This window comes from Eptatretus burgeri, chromosome 7, assembly GCF_056783735.1.
Source record: "Eptatretus burgeri isolate ZD-2024b chromosome 7, Ebu_testis_v1, whole genome shotgun sequence".
NCBI classification, from domain to species: Eukaryota; Metazoa; Chordata; class Myxini; order Myxiniformes; family Myxinidae; genus Eptatretus; species Eptatretus burgeri.
In genome coordinates this window covers 96059737-96070883 of record NC_140967.1, presented here as the reverse complement: position 1 = coordinate 96070883, position 11147 = coordinate 96059737, and the positions used below count along the sequence as shown (strand labels likewise).

Sequence of the window (11147 nt, the reverse complement as noted above, 5' to 3'; positions counted from 1 at the left end):
AGTCTGGCCTGCACGGTAGGGCGGCAAGAAGAAAGCCATTACTCAAAAAAGCCCACCTTGAGTCCCATTTGAGGTATGCAAAAAAAAACACTCCAGAGGTTCTGAAGCCATGTGGCAAAAGTTTTGTGGTCTGATGAAACCAAGATGGAACTTTTTGGCCTAAATACAAAAAGTTACGTTTGGCACAAACCAAACAGAGCACATCACCCAAAGAACACCATCCCAAGTGTGAAGCATGGTGGTGGCAGCATCATGGTATGGGGATGTTTCTCATCAGCAGGGACTGGGGCACTTGTCAGGACAGAATGGAAAATGGATGGAGCAAAATACAGAAAAATCCTCGAGGAAAACCTGCAGCCCTCCGCAAGAAACCTGAACTTGGGACGGAAGTTCACCTTTCAGCATGACAATGACACAAAGCACACAGCCAAAGCTACACTCGAGTGGTTCAGGAACAAAAATATAAATGTCCTTGAGTGGCCCAGTTAGAGCCCCGACCTAAATCCAATCGAATATCTGTGGCATGAATTGAAGATTGCTGTCTCTCAACACTTCCCATGCAACTTGACTGAGCTTGAACAGTTTTGTGCAGAATAATGGGCAAATATTGCCCAATGAAGGTGTGCAAAGTTGGTAGAGACCTATCCCAATCGACTCACAGCTGTAATTGCTGTCAAAGGTGTTTCCACCAAGTATTAACTCAGGGTGGTGGACAAGTATCCAACCAAGATATTCCAGTTTTGCATTTTTAATTAATTTTCTGAAATTTGTGGAAGTTGTGTAAATAAAGGTGGAAAAAGTCTGTTTAATGCAATTTAATTTTAGGTTATAAGGCAACAAAAGATGAAAATTTTGAAAGGGGGTGTTGACTCTATATAGGCACTGTACCTCTAGGCCATCCTACCACTGTCTCGTAGAACAGGCTGTCCAATAATACCTACACCACAAGAACAAGAACAAGGCACAAGGCATCATCCATTTAGATTGTTGTTGTCGGTTTGCCACAGTGAGTAATGAAATAAGACGACATCACATGATGAATTATATCGAAGTTTTGTTCTATAAGGTTACAGACAAGTTGAAGGACTACCTTGCTTTAAGAGGAAGAAGTTGAAGGACTACAGAAGTTGAAAGGTTCCTCATCAGGTCATGGCAGGTCAGGTATGGGAGCATGCGCCAGAGTGTCGCTGCGTCCACTTTCTGCCGGTATTCCAGGGGCCTCCGTCTAGCCATCCTCCAGCCTCTGGTTCCTGATCCCCAGTGATGAAGTTTGACAGTGACTGAAAGAAACAATTGCAGTTGCAATGCTGCTCTTTATTAGCTTCCATAACTCTCAAGCATTGCAAAAGCTGCAATAGCATGTTGTATTTCTGCAGCTGAACAGGTGCCAAGTTGCTACGATGAAGGACAAAACTGGAAGGTTTAATGTGGAGTTTATTTAGAACATAACCATCATCTAAGTTCATTCCATGGTTGTTTTCCACGGTAGAGAAGGTTTACAAAATGGTAGTTCTTTTGGGGGTGGAGGGGTGGGGTGAGGAGATGTCTGCTATAGAGGAAGAAATAGTAAGCATCTGAGTTCGTTAATCTAGAAGGAAGATTTACTATAATAGAAACATCTGCTCCCATCGGGAGTGGGCAGTGGGGGTTGAAATGGAGGGGGGGAGTCTTGTGTATATATGTATACCATGTGTTCATATTATTAATACTATTATTATGCCATTATCATCGGACGGGATTGACCGATTAATGTGGTTATAATAATTTTGATGAAAAATCTAACTTCGATGATTTTGAGGCTGGAGTCCGGAATGGAGGAAGGTATATCGACAACCTCAGGTATGCTGATGATACCACTCTGTTGGCATAAAGTAAAGATGCCTTGATGAAACTGCTACAGACAATGAAGGAGGAAAGTGAAAAAGCTGGTGTTTATTTAAACTTAAAAAAGATTAAAATCTTGTCATCTGAGAAGATTGATGTGTTCAGATTGGGAGACGATCACCTGGAAATAATGGAAAGTTTCTTCTTCTTCCATTCTTTAAATGAAGTGAGTGGAGAATGTAGAGGAGGAATTGATAAACGGTTATTGTTCTGCAATGTCAGGACTGCCAAGGATCTGGAAAGCGGAAGATGTGATGGAACAAACCACGAGGAGGCTGGTGAATGCTCTGGTATTTCCAGTTGCAATGTTTGGATGTGAGTCGTGGACTGTGAAGAAGAAAGAAAGGAAGAAGATTCATGGTTTTAAAATGTGGTTTTGGAGTTAAAATGTTAAAAAAAATCTCATGGACTGCAAGAAGAACAAAAATAAATAAATCTATGCTTGAAGAAATTAGACCACAATGTACATTTAGAAGCATTGATGCGAAACAGAAACTGTCATACTTTGGACACTTCATCGTTATGCATCAAATAAAGGTTACAATTGGGCCTTAAGGGTGTTTGGAGCAATATCTCACGCCACACTTGAAGCTGGGAGAAATCACGCATGAGACCCAAAAATACAAGTTATAAAGAATCCACGTGCAGTTCACATATAATCTGATGGCGAGAAAATCAGACAGACAATGGGATGCATAATTCTTCCACAAAGACTCATTTAAGCACTTTTATTAGCTGAAGATCATTGCGGTCTAGATAGTGGCCTGCCTTGAGGCCTAGAAAGTCGAGACAGCTTGGTTCCGTTAGCCTGTGGTGGACGTGATAAGCATAGAATCCCTCAAGGATGTTGGGTTTCCTCCGAATTTCTTTCAGTTTAGTGTTAAACAACAGTACAGCAACTGTTTAAAAAGGTCATCATACATTGGACAGAATTGATTGAATAGTTTGTGGTTATAATAATTGTTTTACTTCCTGTAAGTGTGCCCAAAGAAACGCCCTTACAAGCTATTTATGCACCTAAACACGGAGTTCTTCCAAGGCAGAAAACCCCCTTGGGAAAGGGGACAACTGAAGCCATTAGCAACCTCTGTCATGTGAGCCCTCGTCCCCCTAGTAAGTTTGGTTGAGATTGGATAAGTAACGATGGAATGTATCCCAGTTCTGACAGACAAACAGACAGACAGACACCACAATATGTATTTTAATATGATGGTAAGTTTTGCTGGACTGGTGGGAAGGAGAGGGAGTTGGGGTGGCTGGAAAGGAAGATTTTCTGGGGGATTAGTCAAAGTGGTGCTGGCCCTTTTGAGCTGTTGGATTGAGCTTTAGATCGCACTCATTGGACACGTGAGAATCACCGAATGACCTTTATCAGGTGTTTTAGCTTTGTATAATTGCCTCATTAGCTTAAAAAGTGGTGATACAGTATTTCATTGTCGTTGAACTTTTCTGAAACCAGCTTGTCGGCAGTGGCACATACGAGAGCAAGTGAGTTTGGAGATCGACTGGTAGGATTAACAAAAATGACACGATACGAAGTTTCACCTTCTTTTTACTGCTCAAAAGTACTTCACAGGGATTTCTGAGAGTTGTGTGCAGATCTCCAGTTCATTCTCTTCCTTATGACATTTCCCATCAAGTTGGCCAGCCGGTTCATGAAACACTTGGGCTGTAAGCATACCCGTTTTATGAGCTGCCAAAGGGTTTATTGTACTGTGCATATTAGAACACGTGGGAAAGATTTGGTCAGATTAATACAAAAGTTTGTCACATTGGGGAACAAGACTGGGATGAAAGATGGGATTGGCACTCAGACTTGACACCGGTAGTTTTATTCCAGCAGTGAAGTCATAAATGCAAAGCAATTATTTGGCTAAGCATGATGTCATTCCTAAAAATATTTTTGCGATGAAGACATAACAGATGGCTGGGTTTCATTATCATAATGGTACCTTATATCGAGCCATTCATTACTGCTATAGCTGATGCAACAAAACCTACGTGCAGTTTTTGTAACCACACTCTAATTAATTTCTGGCAACTGACTGAAAAACAATAATTTAACTCAGGTTGATATTCAGTTTTAGTTTGGTAAAGTATATAATGGCAGGTGGCGTGTATGTGGCATTTAAAAACTAGTCATTTGCCTGTGAGTCCTGTTATTTTGTTCAAGGAGGGGTTGTAAAAAGTAAATGGGAAAACCCAGAATACATCCACAAAATTGAAACTCCTCTGCAAATCTTCATGAAAATCTGCCCAGACTTTTCAAAGTTAGCACTGAGTAAACCTAAAAGTTTATTTTTTATTATTATTATTATTATTATTATTATTATTATTATTATTATTATTATTATTATTATTATTAACATCCGCAATCGAAGATCGGAGGTTACTGTTTTCACCCCTTTCTGTTTGGTTGTTTGTTTGTCTGTTTGTGAATAGTATTACGGAAAAACTCCTCGACGGATTTCAACGAAACTTGGTGGGTGGGGGGGGGGGGGATAAGGTCTGGTCCAAGGATCATGCCATTAGATTTTGGACGTGGTCCAAAATCCAATATGGCCGCTATGGCGGCCAATTTGAAAAAATATTTGAATTTTTTTTTTTTGCATTTCTACATGTTTTAAGTGATTTCCAACCCTCCCCCCACCCCCCAAAAAAAATTGTTAGAGAAAAAAAAAATTTTTGTAACTTTTTTTTTCAACAAAATTTCGAATTTTTTTGGTTGCATTTCCACATGTTATAAGTGATTTCCAACAAAAAAACATGCAAAAATTATAATTGCGGCTGATTTTGGAACTTCAGGTGGATATACCCACGTAAAATCAATTTCTGTCTCAAGGAATCTAGTTATGATGAATGAATTGAGTATGTAAAAGGGAAAGTTGCAAACTATAACTCTGTGAGCACTGTTGACGTCAAATTGAATGAATAGGATATCAGGTTCACTTGAGTGACCGAGCAGTATTGGCGGCGGAGGTTTTGCACTCTACCGAGTGCTCCCCCTCTAGTTATTATTATTATTATTATTATTATTATTATTATTATTATTATTCCCAAAGGGAGGCATTGAGTGTTCAGTCTTGGTGTCCATGACGTTACACTTTTTGAAGAATAATTTTCCAATATTTAATTTTTGAATTTTTCAATTCCCCCCCCCCCCAATTTTCAATTATTTTTTTTCAATTATTTTTTTTTCTATTTTCAAACATTTTTGTCAATTTGCAATTATATCATTTTTAAATTTTCTTAATTTCTCATAAAAAAATTTCAATAATTATTTTTCAATTTTTAATTTCTTAATTTTTCCATTTTCCTTTTAAACTATATACTTTTTCCATTATTTGAGTTTTATGAACCCTTTGGAAAAAAAAATACGTTTGTTTTCATTATTAGTCAGAATTTCAAGTGCTACCAAATGGCTAATATTACAAGTTGTATATATCAGATGGCTGGCGATCTCCAATCGCAGCCCTCTAATTATTATCAGAGTTAGGTATTTAAAAGGGATGATTTAGAGTTGGAGAAAAGAAGTGTGCTTGTTGTGATGTATAGACTCCTTCACAAATAAAAGTAGTCACCTAGAAATTTCACAAATTTTGGTAGGATAGCCTCGATGTATGCACACTCACCTCTAAGCTGTCTAGCCTGGGTTTGAATCCCGACCTTTCGATTAACCGTAATCCCGGTGTTTCACAGTCAATGGTTCATCAAGATATGCACCATTCCTTGGATGGACGTTAAACTGGGTGTTCCGTCTGCCGTCAATGGTCATTGGTAGATTTTAAAGATCAGATGGTGTCTTTCACAAGAGTATGTGAGCTATCACCAGCAACCTACTAGTGCTGGCACAAATTCCAAATTCCCACCACACTGGGTAGAGTATCCTCCATCAGAGTAGCGACCTGTTCAGGATTGTAATCTTTGTGAGGAAACTGCTTCGGCAGAACCGATGCTCTTTGTCAAGCATGGTACTTAATGATGATGAGAAATTCAACTTGTATATCAGTTTCACCCTGTTTGGTGTTCTTTGTATATAAATGACAACTATCTTGCATCAAATGCTTCTCCTGTTACTGTTAATGTGACTTCAAACGCTGTAACCCTTCCATACAAGAAAAACATGTCTTGTCATAGGCAACGTCGATGGTCACAGCACCATCTGGGGGTATGCCAACATTTACTCCAAATGAGAAATAAGTTGAGAAGTAGATGATAACAAACAAGCTCACTTTGCTTTATGATCTCGAGGACAAATATACCTTCCAAAGCACATGATGGAACAAGGGTTACAATACATAATGAGCCTTTGTTACCTCTTAAAATGCAGGGAACCTCAGGAGTGAGATCATGATAGCATTAACAAGATCGCAGCAGATAGAGATCAGTGCAAGTTACAATAAAGGCTGCAGTTAAACTCTGGAAAACAAAGTACCTGCCAAGATTCAGCTCAGAAAGGCTGATTGGGAAGGCTTTACCACTGAATTAGATGAATTCATCTGGATTGTAACCACGGCATACAAGTACTGCAGAGGAAGACTGCCTGACATTCCCAGGGGACGTGGGACACTAACTGTACTGCACGAGGAATTTCAGAACAAGCAATCCAACAATACGACAGGTGCTCACACGATGCTTTTCGTGGAAAATAAAAATAACGATAAGGATCAGGGAAATGTTTATGAAGATCAGAAAGGAGTGGCACAACCGCTGGAGGGAACTAATTAAAACAGCAAATCTGTCACACTCGCAAACAATCATGGCCAATATCCACAAGCTGAACCATGATGGACAACAACCAAAGCACGTTGCTGTAATTTCTCCCAACCAAGATACACATCAACTCATTTGAAAGGGCAAATGCGGCCACAAAGCAAAAAGTGCCAAATGAAACGAGATATCTATGATGACAAAGCAACCGCCAAGGGTAAGCCGGAGGAGGCTTACTCTTGGTGATTGCCCATGACTTACCCATCTAATAATTGCCATATTTTCTTCGGCCCACCATATGACCTTGATGATCAGCATTTAGGGATAGAGTGTAAATAAAGAAAATGTGTCCCCATCTACAGTCTATCCATAAAACTCAACATCATGAAAATCGGAGGAAAATTATTCAAGTTATGATTCAAAAAGGTGTTTTTGTTAATTAGGTTACAATCCGAAAAAGTAGTTCAAGGACAATCAAATATCAGGTGCACAACTTCAGTACAGATCCAATATTATGATGCAAGAACATCTTGGAAGACCATGCCGTCTTTGAGATTCCACATTGGCAAAATTGAGTGATGACAAAAAATAAACATTTTTCAGGCTAACATTTGACCTTGACCTTTAAGGCAAAGGGGTGTGATGTAAAGTAAGTGTAAATGCGCCTTACTCAAGGCTATCTCGAGAGGGTATTTTTGTTCTGATCGGCCAAACATTAGTTGAGTTATGGTGAAAAATGTTAAAATGTCTATAATTATGTCATGACTTAAAAAAATTAGGTCAAGGTCAAAAATTATGTCAACCCCACATACTGTATTGCCATTATTGTCGCAAAATTTCATTCCGAAAGTCCCAGTCGGATCCGAGATACAGCTCATAGATTTCGGAAATTAGGAATGCAGGAAGAAGAAGAAGAAGAGGAAGAAGTAGTAGAAGAAGAAGAGCACTCGGTAGAGTGCATACCACCGCCCCATAATGCCTGATCCACGAGAACATATCTAGCCCAATACATTTTTGAAATATGCTATATTGTTGCGGGGCCGGGTATCGGCGACGAGCACGACCACCAGATGTAGCAGTAGAGTCGGCTCCACCGATCACCCGGAATGTATAGGTCGTCACCCCGGATAACTCCGGAGCCGACAGGTCCCTTATCGGACCGAAGTTCGCCAATATTTCGACGACGCGAGGTAGGGTCCACTTGTCTAACTCCAATTTACCTAGGTACTCACGCCGTCCAACTACCGGGGAAATTCACCCTCGACGATGGTCGTACGGAACGAGTCGCTAGCGTACGCGAACCGTGTGCGACCCGAGCGGACGGTCACCGAGCTTTCGTCGGTCCAAATGTCCCTTTTACAGCAGCAACAGCCTGGCTAATTCTCCAACACGCAGCATGTCAAACCAATAAAAGAAACACAAAAACGAACCGATACATTTAACACATGGGCTTATTTATAATAGGTGGGGAAGGAGGGGGAGCACGTAATAAGCAGAGTTATCACGACTAATAGAAAATGAAATGCAAATAATGTACAAGGCACTTAACAGTTTTACTTATAGACGGGCCCACACACAGACACAGACACACACACACAGAAGTGAACCCCATGGTTTTTATTGAAGTCTTCCAGCTCGAGGAAAGGGAGCTGGAGACCAGAACCTGCACTTGGACCTGTCCACCTCGTGTGGTCTTCGACAATCGGCTTGACGGGACTCGAACCCACAACACGATGCCACTCCAAGCACCAGGGACGGAGGAAAAGCGTCGGACGGCAGGCACTGCCAAGCCAACCAGACCAGACAAGTCGATCTCCGGCACCTCAAACCCGATCACTGCCAAGCCGAACAGACCAGACGAGTCGATCTCCGGCACCTCGAACCTGATCACTGCCAAACCGACCTTGACGCCCAACCCTGACGTTCACACTGACTTGCTTTCCAAGGCCCTGGCGTTTCTTATATGGCATTTCTTCTGCGGGAGGGGGTGTCATGGGAAGGATCACCGTCTGAGACGTCTCGCCTCCCATTGGTCGGGGGGGAACATTCCATCTCTCCGGGGCGGAGTCGGAGCTCTGGTGGCCGAGGAAACTCCGCCCACGTTCGTGGTTGAACGCACGTTGCCAATGGCGTCGAGGTGAAGGCGTGTTGTTGTTGTTATAAGGGGTGTAAAAATCCTAACTATTAAAATAACGCACGGAGCATTTACATTTATTCACCCATAGGGGATGGATTCTAACTCGAAAACACATACTTATCGAAATATCTAAGCTATAGGAACCTGAATGTCTGTGTGCTCATGGCTTCCAGATTCACAACAATATATCGTTTTTGAACCATATCTCAAATCAATCAATATCAAAGCTGATCAACCAATATTAAACTCGAAGGGCACTTGGTGGAGCGCATACCTCCACCAGGCTGAACAGTTTACGTTTTGTTTCCCAATGATAGGTTGGATCTGGATCCGGACCTGAAGCAAAATCTCATCAACTTGTTCTTGTCACCTACCCAACTCATCCACCAAGTTTTGTTGAAACTCATCCACAACTTCTTTGAAATATCATGCTATATATCATTTTTGCCCCATCTCTTAATGGTGAATAATCACTTAACAAATTAAGAAATTATAGTATGTAGAAAAAAACTGTCCACCTCCTTCATCCTCCTGACCCAGCTGTTCTTGCAAACCTGAGGCCTCTTGTCAGTGCCACCGTCTCCAGACCGTCAAGGTTGGTAGCATTACACATGCCATTGGAACCTTCCCTTTCAATTTACCGATATCTTTCTGTCTGCCATTACTTCCTCCACCCACCTCCACACATGTGCACCCACCTGAATCCTCCTTCACACCTCTGCATCGGATTTACTACACCCAGTCACTGTTCTTCACAGATACTGAAACTTATTCCCCTGCCTGATGCCCTCCCCTCAAACCTGATATTCATTTATTTTCTCTGCTGCCTGACCCACATCACCTCTGTCTTCTCAATACTCATCTTCAAACCATGTTTCTCAAATGTCTCCTTTCACTCCCCCAGTACTTCTTGCATCTCCCGCCCACTCTCCACCACAACAGCCAGATTGTCCGAATACAGAATCCTCCCCATACTAACCCTCAAGCTCACTTTCCTGCTTACCAGCTCCATCACCATGATAAACATGAGTGGGCTGAAAGTGCTTCCCTGCTTCAAACCAATGTTCACACAACTCCTCAGATATCCCAGGACTAACCAAGACTCTTCCCTTTGTTCCCTTGTACATTCCTTCTACCAACCTAACTTCTGCTTCTGGCACTGCTATCCATCTCAGTGTCGCTATCACCATTTCTCTTGGGACAGTGTCATAGGCCTTCTCCAGGTCCACAAATCCCAATGCCATCTCACCTTGCATCTCCAACCTCTTCTCCACAAGCTGTCTCAGTGAGAACATCCAATCTGTCGTCGTCCTATCATTTCTAAATCCCTGCTACTCTTCTCCGATCTCCACCCTCTTCCTTATCCCCCTATCCAGAATCGACTGTCGCCTCCTTACCACCACCAAATTTAGGTCTATTTGATGATGTCTACTCCTAAAGGTTGTGGCTTTGCCGCTTTTGAAAGAATGAACCAGCTATGGCCATTCCATTCCTTGCCACCAGCTCCACCAGCTCTTGACACTCTCTACTCCTTGTTCACCAACCAAATTTACCAAAACATTCCTCTTCCCCTGGTTCTGCTACTCTCACATGTGCGTTAAAGTCCTCCCAAATGTATAGCATCATGTCCAGCTCAACCATTCCCATCATCCTCTCCAGTGCGTTCCTGAATTCATGCTTCTCTGCCCCAGTCATTCCTGTTTGTGGACCATATACCCACTTAACACAAACAATCTGCCTCTGTACCACTACCCATGCCATAACTATCGATCCCTCCCATCTTTCCACTCTGACCACCTGCTTGCTGATCTCTTCCAATACTATTATTCCCACATCATTACTCCTTCCATCCCCACCCACGTGCATCAGCTTGTATCCTCCCACCAACCCCCTCGTCCTGTCTCCTTTCCACTTGGTCTCCTGCACACGCAACACTTAAAACCTCCTTCTCTACATCATCTCCACCTCCTCAACTCCCCCCCCCCCCGACACCAATTGATCCCACATTCAAACTACCTGGCTGAACTTCGCTTATGAACCACTGCCCACCTGGCAGAGCTAGTACCATCTAGATTAGTTTGGGATGCTCTAGTCATCGATCAGCAGCACTGCCCCGGCTCACCTACTGGACCCACTACTCTAGCCTGATATAATCTTGTGTGTGTGCACGCACACACTCCGCTCTCTCTCCACTCGCTCCCTACCTCCCCCTGCCCACCTCTTGGCTTTCCCTCCACACTTAACTCCTCACCCTTACCTTCGAGGCACTCATCGCAACTTCTACCCCTCTCTCTCTCTCTCTCTCTCTCTCTCTCTCTCTCTCTCTCTCTCTCTCTCTCTCTCTCTCTCTCTCTCTCTCCCCTCTTCCTTCCCCCAACCCCTCCCCATCCTTATGTCTCAATCTCCCTGCTTTCCT

General features: G+C 42.4%; 1 long non-coding RNA gene across 1 annotated transcript in view; it reads right to left on the bottom strand.

Moving 5' to 3' along the window:
• Nucleotides 1–1505: 1505 nt before the first annotated feature.
• LOC147023844 (uncharacterized) overlaps nucleotides 1506–11147 on the bottom strand; it is a 242984-nt gene continuing 233342 nt past the window's right edge. The window contains exon 4 of the long non-coding RNA XR_015060394.1: nucleotides 1506–2211. This is a non-coding gene — a long non-coding RNA (uncharacterized LOC147023844). The remainder of the gene's footprint in view (nucleotides 2212–11147) is intronic.